Source organism: Lepidochelys kempii, chromosome 1, assembly GCF_965140285.1.
Source record: "Lepidochelys kempii isolate rLepKem1 chromosome 1, rLepKem1.hap1, whole genome shotgun sequence".
NCBI lineage: Eukaryota > Metazoa > Chordata > Testudines > Cheloniidae > Lepidochelys > Lepidochelys kempii.
The window spans coordinates 35,115,349-35,130,980 of NC_136380.1; the positions used below are offsets into that span (position 1 = coordinate 35,115,349).

Sequence of the window (15,632 nt, forward strand, 5' to 3'; positions counted from 1 at the left end):
CGGCTGTGCTTATGGATTTCTGCATAAAGTTAAAATGCGGAATAATGTGATGCCTGTACGACAGAAGTTAAGGCGCGTACCATTTTCAGCCATGGAAGCTGTTTCAGAGGAACTTAGAAAACTTGTTCAAGAGGACATTATTGAAGAGATTAACTCCTCAGAATGGGTTTCACCTATAGTAGTGACACAGAAGAAGGGTGGAGGCATTCGCCTTTGTGTGGACTTAAGGGAGCCAAATAAAGCTGTTGTGATTGACAGCCATCCTCTTCCTCACACAGAAGAAGTATTTGCAGAACTCTGTGGAGCTCAAATGTTTTCTATTCTTGACTTGCAGAGCGCATACCACCTGGTTATGTTGCATGAAGATAGCAGAGACCTCACAGCATTTATTACACACGAAGGACTATTCTGTTTTAAACATGCTCCATACGGTCTCACATCTGCCCCAAGTGCCTTTCAAAAAATTATGTCATTGATTCTGAAGAATCAACATGGAGTTCAGTGCTATCTGGATGATATTATCGTGTTTGCACCATGAGGTGGTGCATCATGGTGGAGTAGGTTCTTTATCAGGAGTAAGAAAGGTTGAACAGGCCCTTAATAATCCTCATGGTGCAAATCCTCATGAGCAAAGACTGGAAAAACCTTCAACAGGGGTTGTCATAGCAGACAGGTGAACAATGACTGAGAACTCTGAGCTGAGAAACAATCTTGTGGATTTTAAATTCAGTAGATAATTGAGAATATAAGATGGGAAAGACTTGAGTGGAGGTACTGTATCAAACTTGAAAACCTTTCCACTTCTGTAACTAGGTTTTCCTAGTTAGGCAGTACTGTGTGTACCTCTGGAGAGCAGTCCTGTTTGATGCCAGAAAGCCACCTATTAGCCAAACCCTGAGGTGATGTGCTGAGAGGCTGGAGTGGAAATCTGGAGGGGTATGTCTTACTTTAGCATCTGGAGTCATCTGGAGCTAGCATCTGGAGTCATCTGGAGCTAGATCTCTTTGTGACACCATCCAGCATGTACTGCTGAAGATTCTGGATGGTGTCACAAAGAGATCTAGCTCCAAGTAAGACATACCCCTTCAGAATATCTCTTCATTCAGCTCTCACTTGTGGCTGAGGTAGAAATGCGGACTGAGGGAGTCCACTACTGTGCTCTCCAGTCCTGGTAGATAAACAGCTGAGATCAGTATGCAGTGAGATATGCATCCGTTCCAAAGTCTTATGGATTCTTCACATACGGACTAGGATCTTACTCTGCCTTGTCAACTGAGATAATATATTGCTGTTCTGATGTCTAGCATTATTCTGATTGGGTGGCCCCTGCTATGGAGTAGAAAGCGATGGAAAGTGTGATGGAAAGCTCTGAGCTCTAATATGTTGATTTTAAAGGTTCCCTCCTGCGGGATCCGTTTGCCCCAATCTATGAAGTCCTAAAGTGTGCACCCCAAGCTAGCTGGGAGGCATCTGTGGTGAAGATCCCTGTGGAGGGAGGCTCTGAGAATGGAACTCCCACACACATCTTTTCAGGATCTTTCCACCAATTGAGGGAGCTAAAGACCCTCTGAAGTGTGGACACCCACTTGGATAGACTGTGTTTATTGTGGTGGGAGGGGGAATGTGTAAACAGTTCTCAGCCAGGCTTGAAGACACCAGGAGTGTAGTCTTGCTAAGGGTGTGTTACAAATGTATAGGCTGTCATATGACTCAGAAGTGGCAGGCAAGCCGTCCATGTGGTTTGAGGGTTCATTTTTACTGTAGAAATGAAGCTAGACATCATGGCAAATTTGTCTATGGGAAAGTATACTTGGGTGGTAATGGACTCCAGAGTAGCCCCGATGAAGTCTATTTGTTGTGTGGATATGAATGTAGACTTTTCCACATTAAGGCAGAGGCCCAAGAAGCGGAGCAGCCATAGGGCCTTGCTGCACCTTGAGAAATGAGCATCACTTCAAGGAGCCAATTGTCCAGTTAGTGAAAATTCTGGTGACCAAAATTCAAGAAGGAAGTTGATAAACTAGAGTGGGTTCAGAGAAGAATCACAAGAATGATTAAAGGATTAGAAAACATGTCTTACAGTGAGACTCAAAGAGCTCAGTCTATTTAGCTTAACAAACAGAAGCTTAATGGGTGGCTTGATTACAGTCTGTAAGTATTTCCATGGGGAACAAATATTTAATAATGTGTTCCTCCATCTAACAGAGAAAGGTCTAACAGGATCCAACAGCTGGAAGTTGAAGCGAAACAAATTCAGATTGGAAATAAGGCATAAAGTTTTCAGAGTGAGGATAATTAACCATTGGAACAATTTACCAAGGGTTGTGGTAGATTCTTGATTGCTGATAATTTTTAAATCAGCACTGGATGTTTTTCTAATAGATATAGGAATTATTCTGGGGAAGTTTTATGGTGTGTGTTATACAGAAGGTCTGTCTAGATCAGTAGTTCCCAAACTTGTTCCATCACTTGTGCAGGGAACCCCCTGGCGGGTTGGGCTGGTTTGTTTACCTGCCATGTCTGCAGGTTCGGCCAATCGCGGCTCCGAGTGGCCACGGTTCGCTGCTCCAGGCCAATGGGAGCTGCTGGAAGAGGCGGCCAGTATGTCCCTCAGCCTGCGCCGCTTCCAGCAGCTCCCATTGGCCTGGAGCAGCGAACCGTGCCCACTGGGAGCCACGATCGGCCGAACCTGCAGACATGGCAGGTAAACAACCTGGCCCGGCCTGCCAGAGGCTTTCCCCGCACAAGCGGCGGAATAAGTTTGGGAACCACTGGACTAGATGATCACAGTGGTCCCTTCTGGCCTTAGAATCTATGAATTTATGCATTTCTCTTTTTAACAAATGATCACAATTTTTGTTCATGATATGCTTTAAAAAACTAATTTATAAATCAAAACCTACATTCTAGGACTAAACAATCAGACAGTTACCCTGTAAAGAGCCACTAACAAATTAAAATTATTAGTTATCTCTGAATTGTTACAAGAAACAACTAAAATGACCATAACTGAAACAAATTAAATATAAATTTATCTAATTATGTCAGTTTGTTTACTTCATTCATCTAACAGCATTTTGTGTATAGTCTGTTTCATTGGTTACTGAAAGTATTTTTAACTTAGTTTATGAAACGAACTAGATTTCATTCTGATACCGTCCCTTTGGCAATATCTAATAATCTTTACAGACATTTTAATTAAAATGCTTCTGTGGCTAAAATGTCTTCCAGATTTTTGTGGTTACAATCAGAATTTTGCCTGTAAGAAAAATAATTGGCTGCAAGTTATCAGAAGAAATCCGTTTGTCTTCAATAAAGTGAATACAGAGATTGGAAAGGTACTAGATTGAGAATGCTGGAAATAGAAGACTTCGATCCTCAACATATTTACTTCTTTAGGGTTAGAGTGGTCTTCATAAGTCAATAATTACTGGCTGTTACAAAAAACAGTGCCTAAATATAAGAAAGAAAAACTTTGGTATCCCCTACACCATTGTATAGTTAACTGTTGCTGAATGTTAACTCTAACAGTACCCGCTATGGATATGGATGGAGTCACGGGTGTGCATATCAGAAACAACAAGGGTAGTGGAAGCTCCCTTATAAAAACCCAGCTAATGCCTCTATATAGATTTGAATGGATCACTTCCTAGCAGTTCTTTCATCATCCCCGGTCAATCCTTGTCCAAACCTGATGAGATTATTCACTTCATATGGGCTAATGAACACCGGATGTTAACACTCTTCAGCCACAATCAACTATAGAGTTGCCTAGATTCTGATATTCAGAGTCAGGCGCCTGACTTTCCATTTTAATTGGGACCAACAGGATTTTTAAAGTGACATAAAAACCACCACAGTAATAAAGGGGATAATAGTGCAGCGTTCATGATAGTTTGTCCCTGAAAATAGCAATCCTGAGCCCAGACTTTGTTTTAGATCATAAACATATGCAGCCCAGTTAAAAAATTATATTCATCAGGAACAAATGAAGGAAATGGGTTAACTTCCACCCCAGGGTAAGGTAAGAAAAATAGAAGCAGTTGCTGTTGGGCTGTGGTAGCACAGTCACTGCCATAAGAGGGAAACTGGATAGTTAGTTGCTTGTTCGGGTCTGGCCAGCCTGCCAGTGGCACCTTTTTGAAAATAAAACGCTAAAAAGTTACATTTTTCCAAACAATAATTTATACTTGAATTTTAAACTACTCCACTGCAAAAGCACAGTAAATATGTACGATTCATTTCTCTCTCTCTCAGTTCATGAGAAATAAGGCAACACTTTTTACACAGCCAATATTCTGATCATCAGCTTTTTAAGTAACCTGAAAGGTAATTTACCTGACAAGACCTGCATTCAGAGTTCTATATTTCTCCGGTGAGAGTTGTTGACATTTCAAAAATGAAATGTCGGGAGCTGCGTTTGTTTCACTAAGGCTTGTGGGGAAAATATTGACCTGAGATCCTAGTAGGTAGGTGAAAGGAGACGGAATTCAAGTTCTTACAAAATCTCTTTAAGTATTTATTTAAAAGCCTATAAATCTAATCCAGTCTATATAAGGCAATGTGATGTGTTCCTTGCTGCATTCTTGAATTTCTTTATGCTACAGGATACAACCGGACTCCAGACACATGCAAAGGAACAGGCACCAGGATGGAAGCTTTTGCTGGTTTCTTTGGCCATTTTAATTCCACCCACCAACCAAAAAGAAATCAACTTTCAGACAGGCATCTAGAAACCAAGGGACTCATTTACTGTGCAAAACTGTGTCAGGATATATGCTGAGATATGGCTCTTTTTCATACTTTACCCCTCGCAATACAGCTCCCCCACCACCAGCAACCCTTGTGCTCCTCTGAGTTGAGACGAGAGGGGTTACTGTAACTTTGGAGGAGAGTGGACTGCCACTCTACACATCACTTATTCCTATTAGGGAGGGTGACTTGATGGACATGGGGAGGGGAAGGATACTCTCTGTCATCTTCATCCTCCAGAGTGCCTTTGGAACAGTTATTTACCCTAATGGCCTTGGTTTTTCTCCTGTCTTACAGTTATCAGCTGGGAATGCAGCTGAAGTACTGAATCCTTATTGAGGTTACAGGGACAAACCATCCCGATGTCTAGAAAGAATAGTAAACATGGCGGGCGACCAGCTTGGCTTAACAGTGAAATCCTTGCTGATCTTAAACACAAAAAAGAAGCTTACAAGAAGTGGAAGATTGGACAAATGACCAGGGAAGAGTATAAAAATATTGTTCGGGCATGCAGGAGTGAAATCAAGAAGGCCAAATCACACCTGGAGTTGCAGCTAGCAAAAGATGTTAAGAGTAACAAGAAGGGTTTCTTCAGGTATGTTAGCAACAAGAAGAAAGCCAAGGAATGTGTGGGCCCCTCACTGAATGAGGGAGGCAACCTAGTGACAGAGGATGTGGAAAAAGCTAATGTACTCAATGCTTTTTTTGCCTCTGTCTTCACGAACAAGGTGAGCTCCCAGACTGCTGCTCTGAGCAGCACAGCATGGGGAGGAGATGACCAGCCCTCTGTGGAGAAAGAAGTGGTTTAGGACTAATTAGAAAAGCTTGACGAGCACAAGTCCATGGGGCCAGATGCAGTGTATCTGAGAGTGCTAAAGGAGTTGGCGGATGTAATTGCAGAGCCATTGGCCATTATCTTTGAAAACTCATGGCGATCGGGGGAAGTCCCGGACAACTGGAAAAAGGCTAATGTAGTGCCCATCTTTAAAAAAGGGAAGGAGGATGATCCTGGGAACTACAGGCCAGTCAGCCTCACCTCAGTCCCTGGAAAAATCATGGAGCAAGTCCTCAAGGAATCAATTCTGAAGCACTTAGAGGAGAGGAAAGTGATCAAGAACAGTCAGCATGGATTCACCAAAGGCAAGTCATGCCTGACTAATCTAATTGCCTTCTTTGACGAGATAACTGGCTCTGTGGATGAGGGGAAAGCAGTGGACATGTTGTTCCTTGACTTTTGCAAAGCTTTTGACACAGTCTCTCATAGTATTCTTGCCAGCAAGTTAAAGAAGTATGGGCTGGAAGAATGGACTATAAGGTGGATAGAAAGCTAGCTAGTTTGTCGGGCTCAATGGATAGTGATCAATGGCTCCATGTCTAGGTGGCAGCTGGTATCAAGTGGAGTGCCCCAAGGGTCGGTCCTGGGGCCGGTTTTGTTCAGTATCTTCATAAATGATCTGGAGGATGGTGTGGATTGCACCCTCAGCAAGTTTGCAGATGACACTAAACTGGGAGGAGAGGTAGATTCGCTGGAGGGTAGGGATAGGATACAGAGGGACCTAGACAAATTAGAGGATTGGGCCAAAAGAAATCTGATGAGGTTCAACAAGGACACGTGCAGAGTAAAAAAAAAAAAAAAAGTGATTTTATTAAATACAGAAAGTAGGATTTAAGTGATTCCAAATAGTAACAGACAGAACAAAGTGAATTACCAAGCAAAATAAAATAAAACATGCAAGTCTATATCTAGTACGGTAATAAAACTGAATACAGATAAAAACCTCACCAGTTCCAGTAAGCTTTCTTTTACAGACTAATCTCCTTCTAGTCTGGGTCCAGCAATCACTCACACCCCTTGCAGTTACTGTCCTTTGTTCCAGTTTCTTTCAGGTATCTTTGGGGGTGGAGAGGTTCTCTCTTTAGCCAGCTGAAGACAAAACGGAGGGGTCTCCCATGTTCTTAAATAGACTCTCTCTTGTGGGTAGAGACCTCCTCCTCTCTCCTATGCAAAGTCCAGCTACAAAATGGAGTTTTGGAGTCACCGGGGCAAGTCACATGTCCATGCATGACTAAGTTCCTTACCAACCAAGCCACTTTCCTGGGAAAGCCCAGATGTGAATTGGCATCTCCAAGTTCATTGTTGGCTTAAGGGCTTCTTGATTGGGCACTTACTGAGAACAGTCTTTTCTCAGGAAGCTGACCAACTGCTTCACTAAAATCTACTCAGAATCGAACAAGTATGCAGCCAATATTCATAACTTCGAATACAAAAATGATAGGTGCATACAAATAGGATTAATAGACTCAGTAGATCATAACCTTTACAGAGATATGTTACATGGCATATGTAGCATAAAACACATTCTAGTTATGTCATAGATACTTTCATAAGTATATTTCCATAAAGCCTTATGGGGGGCACCATCACAGTCCCTTCCTCAGAAAATTCTGTCACAACGTGGGGGAATAAAGCTCTTATTTACACTCTGATGGCTAGATTTTAAGTAGGGGGATCTTTGTGTGATGCAGTTTAACCAATCTACTTTAACTTGTTTCTATGCTAAAATGTTAGGTTTTGTTGTTTTTTTTTTAAACACATAAGGTGTGAGATTCCTGGCTTTGCAGAGGGCCAGCACAGAGCCAGTGCACCTCTTAAGTCCCACTTAAGATTTAAATGGTGTATAGGCCCCATGTGGGACCTTTGCTGAGGGTCTCACCTACAGCACAATGTACTCTACAGAAAAGTATGGAGATACGGTGCATCCACGGAAGAATTTAAAATCTAAGTATTAGGAATTTCATTTGTTATGAATGGGAATTTTCTTGTACTCTGGTTTGCTGCAGTTATGTATAATGCATTTTTGTATAGCTAATTCCACCATAAATATGAAAATTCAACAGCATGATAAATACTCTACTGCACCTTTTGTACATATATTATTAGTGAGATGAAAATCCAATCCCTGAAGAGACTTTTTACTGTATAAGTAATATGTATTTTTGCAGTTTTGTTCCTTTTAGGTAAGGTTTATGTTTGGCCTGGTAAAATGAGCCAGCAGTGCAATGTCCTGAATGTGTGTATTATTTCACTGCAAGATTACTTGTCTTGGACTCCCTCTTTTACTGTAAATTCCTTCTTGTTTTAAACAAATATCAGTTTTTTCACCAAATAATGTTTTAAACATCAAAGTGCAGTCTCCATTTTTGCCACTTGCAACCTGGAAAGTTGTCAAGCAACTTCTTTAAAAATAAATTTTACTTTCAACTCAAATACCTTAAGTTCCAGTGCCAATAAGAGCATATAACCATGCAAACAGGATGACAACTGCTTTGAATAGTTCAAAACAAATATTTATCATACGATTCAGTTTTCCACTGGAGCTTTCAAAAACGTTATTCCTAAGTTTTTGCTGCTCTCTGAAAGAACAGAACTGCAGTTTTGTTCTAACTTCAATACTATTTTTTGTAAACCACCATAACACTTATTCTTACCCTTCCCGCTTTCCTCCCGCCTCATTTACATGCTATAGAATATAAAAATGCAGGTACTGATCCTGCAAACATTCATACACAGGCTTAACTTCAAGAATGCAATTAGTTTCAGTGGACCAGATCCTCTGCTGGTGTATGTTTTCATAGATTCATTGTCACAGATCCATAGTATATCTGGCTCACTGGGTTCTAATATGATGAAAGATAAGTACATGAATGCCTTTGTGAGATCAGGGTCTTAATAATTCCCTGTGATTTTCCCATTTATGTCTCTTCACAGGTCACTTACAGAACATTCTCGAAGGGCAGGATTTGGGCCAAAAAAGCCATCATTTTAGAATTTAAAAACAATGAAGTTCAATTTCTATTAACTAAAAAAAAAAAAAACAATGAGCAGGTTTTCAAAGTCAGTTTTTAAGGTTATTACCAATAATATCATTCAATATGTTTTAACAGTTAGAAGTACTGTAATTCAGACACCATTTGGAAAGTCTCCAGTGGAAATATCTTCCCACTATGTGCTATAAATCTATTTGAGAAAACACATTTGCAGGCTCTTTGAAGAACTCCATCATATTGACTGCTGCTGAGTCAGAGTTATGATTTCCCTGTAATTTCCCTTGTTCTTTAGCCCAAACAGTTAATTATGTAGGTAGAGACACCAGCAACTGACAAACAAGTTATACCTGAGTTTAATGTTTTATTATTATTACAGGTAATGGCTAAGATTCTTAAAATTGATAAAAAGAGTGCTTGTGGCACCTTAGAGACTAACAAATTTATTTGAGCATATTCTTTTGTGAGCTACAGCTCACTACATCCGATGAAGTGAGCTGTAGCTCACGAAAGCTTATGCTCAAATAAATTGGTTAGTCTCTAAGGTGCCACAAGTACTTCTTTTCTTTTTCCGGATACAAACTAACACGGCTGCTACTCTGAAACCTTAAAATTGATATTTAGACAAATATTTTTTTCTAAAAGCCACAAGATTGCTCAGTGGATCTCAGGGATAAGTGAAGAAAGTACTTGAAACTACTTTTAGCTCTTTTTTCCCTTTTTCTTCTTTTTAACAACTTAGATTTCATATTATCAGGGTCCTTTAAAAAGTAGTTATGACATGATGCATACAGTGTACATTACACCTAAACTTTCATTACATAAATACTCAATGAAATGTACTAGATTGAGTCTTCTCTCAACTACACTAAACATTCCAGTTTACGCCAGCATATATGACAGCAGAATCTGATGCCATGCCCCAAGCCTATTATCTTATTGAAACGGTTGAACAATAGGTTGCTCTGTTCCATTCTGGTTTGTCTGTATCTTCTTTAAACTTTGGTATTTAATATCTGATACACATATTGACATTGAAAGCACCTTTAAAAATGTTTTCTCATAACAGATAATTAGATACACTTAAATTTCTGTTACATGCTGTGATGGGGTGTTCACCCCATAAAATGCAGAGGAGGTTAAATTAGGTCAATTAACTTGAAACGCCACACCTGGAGGAGAGCCAGGGCTCAATAAAGCCTAATGGAAGAGAGAGTTCAGCCAGGAAGGAGCAGGTGGGATGTATATAAAGGTATGAAGCTGAGACAATATGGGTACAGCAGGGAAGCAATCTCTCCCTGGAAGAAAAGAGGTGTGTTTGAGGCTACGGTGTCTGGTAAGAAGCCCAGGAAAGGGAGCAGTCAGACTTACTCCCTAGGAGGAGGGACTTTGGGCTGGTAAACAAAGAGGAGGGGGCCAGAAGATAGAGAAGGGAAGTAGGAAAGAGTTCAGGGAGGGTGACCACCTTTTGAAAAGGCAAAAGTGGGACATATGCAGGAGCCCCACCTCCCTCTGTGGCCCTGTCCCTGCCCCTCCTCTTCCCTGAGTCCCCACTGTGATGTTCTGTACCTCAAGGGAACACCCTGCACCCCCATGTTCATCCTTATAATATGATTGTGTGGTATCCAGTGCAAAGTTAGTCATGTCCAGTGTCTTCAAAAGGCTCATGATGCACTGAGCATTGTTGTTGTAGGTTGTAATCTCATGTATATAGTTATGATGCTGAAAATGTGTCCTCATGGCTTAAAACAAGCCTAGGCAAAAACTCTCCAAGAGCAGAGGGGCAGTTCACACCTCACTGGGGCATGTATGGGACAAACCCAGCCCAGTCTCACAGGAATAAAGGACACTGGCATAGGCAGCAACAAAGGCTCTGTTGGACTCGAGTGAATCACCCACTTTCCTTTGGTCAGTTTGGGATTACGATGAGGTAATGCTCACCTGATCCTGAAAGGGGTGAGGAGCAAAGCCAAGAGAGAAGAAATAACATGGTAAAAGGGAGAGAGGTTTGCCATGCTCTTCCTCTCTCTCCCACCTCCATCTACACAGACAATACCTCCAAGTGACTGAAGCGCTGATCAAAGGGGAGAGCCTGGCTGAAGGGCAACTAGCCAGTCTGTGGTGAGAAGCATCTAAGTTTGTAAGGGAACTGAGCAGCTTAGAATGCGTTTGCTTTTATTTCATTTGACCAAATCTGACTTATTGTGCTTTGACTTAGATTTTAAGTGACTATATCTTTTATAGGTTTCAGAGTAACAGCCGTGCTAGTCTGTATTCGCAAAAAGAAAAGGAGTACTTGCGGCACCTTAGAGACTAACCAATTTATTTGAGCATGAGCTGTAGCTCATGAAAGCTCATGCTAAAATAAATTGGTTAGTCTCTAAGGTGCCACAAGTACTCCTTTTCTTATATCTTTTATAGTTAATTTTTTTTTATTCTATCTGAAACAGTGCATTTGGTTTGAAGCATGTCAGAGATTTCCCTTGGGATAACAAGCCTGGTGCATATCAATTTCTTTGTTAAATTGACAAACTCTGGACACTGCAAGCTTATATGTTATGCCCGCTGGATGCTTCAAGACTGAGGTTGTTAAGGTTGTGCCACTATTCTCTAAGCTATGCATGTGTAAGCGAGCACACAGATCCTAAACCCCTTGTACATGGCAAAACACTGCACGCACAAAAATTTGCACAGAAGCATAACAATTTGCACAGAAGAAATTTTTTGTGCACTTGGCCTGTCAAAAATTAGAGGGAACATTGGTTGTGTCTGGAACCGGAGATATTGGCTAGTGTCAGTTGATTGCACAATTCTAGCAGCTTACATGCCAGAGGCTCTGCTTGAACAGCCCAGGAGTGGGGGTTCTCACAGCAGAGCAGGGTAAGGCTGGCTCCAAGAGTCGAGGATTGGAGTGACCTAACAGATCACCAGTCCAGATAACACCAGGGGAATGTCACACACACACCCCTTCAGCCTTTTCTTCTCCCTGAGGCCCTGCCCCCTAGCCAGACCAGTTGCTGGATCTGGGCCATGGTAAGAGAAACCAAGGGAGCCCTCAGGCTGCTATGGGGAGCCCCGGACCCTCCACCTGCTCTGGGTGGGGTGCTGGGTGCCCAAGAGCAGCCCCCAGCCAATGTCTATCCCCTTCCTCCCCCCAGGACAGGTGGAGGGTTTGGGGCTCCCCACGGTGGCCTGGGCTCCCTGGGCCGCTCTTACCTTGGCCTGACTCAGGCTTCTGGCCTGGCTAGGGAGTGGGACCTCAGGGGAAGAGGAGGAAGGGCAGGACCTCATGGTGAGGGGGAGCTAAGGCCCAACTCAGCCCGTTCCACCCAGAAGAGGCTGGCGCCACCCCTGAACCTCGGACAGGCATGGAGCAGTGCTGCAAGGAAGCCAGGACAAATGCTGTCCTGGAGTCATTCAACTCGGCGCCAGGACTTGAACTCTGCATTTTTGAGACCATCTTTCCCCCACACACACATACATTCAGGATGGTTGGTCTCCCTAAGTTAGGGTGACCAGATGTCCCGATTTTATAGGTACAGTCCTGATATTTGGGGCTTTGTCTTATATAGGCACCTATTACTCCCCCCACCCCCTGTCCTGATTTTTCATAGTTGCTGTCTGGTCACCCTACGCTAAGTCCAGAGAAATAGCAACAATCTGGGAGTAAGCAACCTGTAGTTGTGAGACATATATATTACAAAGTAATAAATAGGTACTAAGTATTATTATTTAGCACATTTAATCTTTAAATCCCTTTACAAAAAGCACACTATAGCTGTGCTAGGTGGGTGGTAATATCTGTACACTACAGATGGGGAAACTGAAGAAGAGAAGATAAAGGTCCAGTCCTGAAAGCCCACCATGTGTCAATTTCTATCTTCAATGGATTGTCTATGAAGAGTCTAGCAACATGTTAAATAAATATCACCAGGTGCACAATAACTAGTGTAGGCAACCCCAAACTACTGTAATTTAAAAATAAATAAATAAAAATGATTTTTGCTAAACTGGGCCGCCGAGTCATCAACACCTGTCCTTTCAAGAGGACAAAGGAGTCACAAGGATGTGGCCTTTAAATAGGTCTTTTATATTCTTAACATCCTTAGCAGGAAGCACTGTCTGGTTTGGATTGATAGTTATTCAATTTCCAAAAATGTTAAGTGCTGCCCTTCATCTATTTGTTTTTGTCGAAATCCACCTCAGACTTAGCTAAGAGCAATTTACACATAAGCTGACTTCTTTCAGGCTAAAAGAAGACACTCTGGAATCTTGCACTGGACCAAAGCAAACCTCTTTGGTAAAAAGATACATTGAGTCTCCATATTATAACTAGGCACATTCAATATTGCTAGTCCATTCTGCTTGAGGTCACTGACAACTGTAATCCAAAGGATGTAGGGGGTTTTTGTTTAAACAAACAAATAAAAGCACAGGTTGTCAGTGGTCTAGCAACCTCCAATCTGGATTTTTTTCAAACATCAAAAGACCTAGATTCCTGTCTAGATATCTCTAATTCTACAACATCAAAATGGTCTACCCTGGGCATTATATTGCCTTAGGTTTTGTCTCTGTGGTGTACTTTGAAAAGCAGCATTGCAACATTTTTAACACCAATGTAACCATGTGCTTCATAGTTATCACTCATGAAATTATTTGCAGAGAAAAATAAATACTGCCCACCTTCAGTTCAGCTGTGCAAACCACAGATCTATAATGCTATTGCATAGCACCACTTCAGACCAAACCAAGTTAAAAAAATAAAACAGCACACAAAAATATTTGTAGCGACTTACAGACAGCCACCATGCTTGTCAGCTAATTGCATCCATTTGGAATGTAACTCATGTCCTTTGGCTTCATAAACAGGAGCTTAGTTAACAAGCTCAAGCAATAATTCTGTTGATAAACATTTGAGTACAATCTGGCCTATTAGTCACTGGCCTGCTTGTTGGGGTGTGGGGGGAGGAAGGGGCGCACACAGCTGCCCTACCCCAGCAGCAGCACCAGGATGCATTGTGCCTTGTGGAAGAACAGCATGTCCTGGAGCTTTTCAGACTATAGGGGCACATAGTTGCAGTCACACCCTGTAAAAGACACAGTGTGAACTCCCCCTCTATGGACATCTCTACTGGCCATTCCCTTCTTACCACTACTCATGTAGGTAACCCCTGCAGGAATACCAAGGAGGAGCAGTCTACAATTGTGTCTGGCTTTTGTGTGGGTGCACAAGGGAGAGAGAGATTCCTTGTGCTCTCCCACCCCTCCGCACCTGTGCAGGGCTGGCCAGTAGGCTACAATCATAAACATGCAACTTTATATACACTTAGTGCTTTCAAAAAAGAGCCCACTCACATTGAAGTCAATTAACAGACTCATTGACTTCAATGGGAGCCAGCCTTACAGGTACCAAGATTAATCTTCAAGTCAAGTCATCCAAATTGACCGGAAAGCAATTTCCTAATCTTTTCACACACACTATTTCTTCCCTCGGAAATTCCCAAGATGAGAAACAGTGGCAGTGCCAACCTATACAGGGTTTTTTCACTTGGGGAAAAATGATCTATTCTCAAGCTGATCATAAGCTTGGGAGAAAACGAGCGGCATACCATCAGTCACTAAACTCCACCTATTGTCCATGTGAAAAGAGGATTATTTTAAGAGGTTTTAGGTAAATTATCTCAGGGAGTTCCCCTGAAGATGCTGTTTGGGGTGTGAGTTGAATAAGTAAGCTGCCTTGTTAGCACAGTTCAGCGATAGTTGGCCATTCTATACTTTTTAAGATGAGAAATGAGCAGACAAAAAGAATATGAAGCTTAATAAAAAGATCAACAGTTTCAGTGAAATCATTGGGTGTGTGTCTTTATTATAAACACACTATTTTTAATAAAAGGACACATGAATGAGTGCATTAGATTTCAGGGATAGAAATAGTTTCAGTTATATGCTTTTTTCCTCCTCTGGGACCCATTTTCCTAGCTCTACAGAAGAGGCCTAAACTTTTCTCTAGGGCTTCTTATGGTGACCATCTGATGGATACAAAAGATTACCAGGTTTATGGCCCCAAGTCAAAACTGAATATTTCCCTAAATTGAGTAAAACTTGACTTCACTTCAAGACACAACGAAAAATAAAAACTAACACATAAAAAAGCATGATCTTGGACATATTAGAAAATGAATATTAAAGATCAGCCTATAAAGAATTCAGCCAACTGAAAGAGGTTGTCATCTTAACTTCTGTTCATTTTTTTTTTTTTTTTAGAAAGAACTGTCTGCCTGCATTCTTGGATTTCTATCAGCAAGAAGCTAGAATGGAATGTTTAAAAGCAGGACTTCATACTCAAAACTACATGAGAGGCAACAGTCCAAAAGACTGTGGCATCCCAGTCAGGAAACTAACTACCTTTCCCAAACCAGGAGATTTTGCCATTATTATCTTTTTATTACAAACCAGCAGGGTTCACTAAATTCCCTTCAGTGGCACACTCCTATGAACATTCATCACTTGATGACTCTAGAGTCACATGAGCACCTTCAGAAGGAGCAGCTGCTTTTCTTGATAGATGCACATTATTACCACCTTCAACCAGATCACTGGAAGAAGGGGCAGCTAGTTGGGGATCAAGTGTCTCACTATGATACTGTGGACACATAGGGCGGGGCACATCTTCCAAGGGTTGTAACTACAGACTTCTGGAAAAAGCTGCTGCCACCATTCCCTGGTTGCACAAGTGGCCTCTAGAAAAAGAATGGGTAACGAGTGCTTGGGGCTGGAGCCACTTTAAAAAAAGCAACTAATTTGAAGGAATCCATTACGGGGGGCGGAGGGGGGACTGCATAAGAAAAGTCCCACAATGGGACGCTTGATACAGCCCTGCCTTTTCCCAAAACCTTTTAGAGATGCTACTGCCTTAAGGGCTTCAGCAGCAAATAGCAGCTGTGGAGAGGTGTGCCACAGCTGTTTGCAGCTGGAAACCCCTGAAGCAGCAATAATAGCACTAGTTGTATTCACAGTTGGGGTTTGGGTTTCATTTGCTGCTTGTTGCATTCTCC

The 15,632-nt window shown here is 41.8% G+C and overlaps 1 protein-coding gene across 3 annotated transcripts in view; it reads right to left on the bottom strand.

The window, feature by feature from the left end:
* Nucleotides 1-15,632, bottom strand: part of PDGFD (platelet derived growth factor D) — a 187,721-nt gene that overhangs the window by 170,501 nt on the left and 1,588 nt on the right. The window lies entirely within an intron of this gene.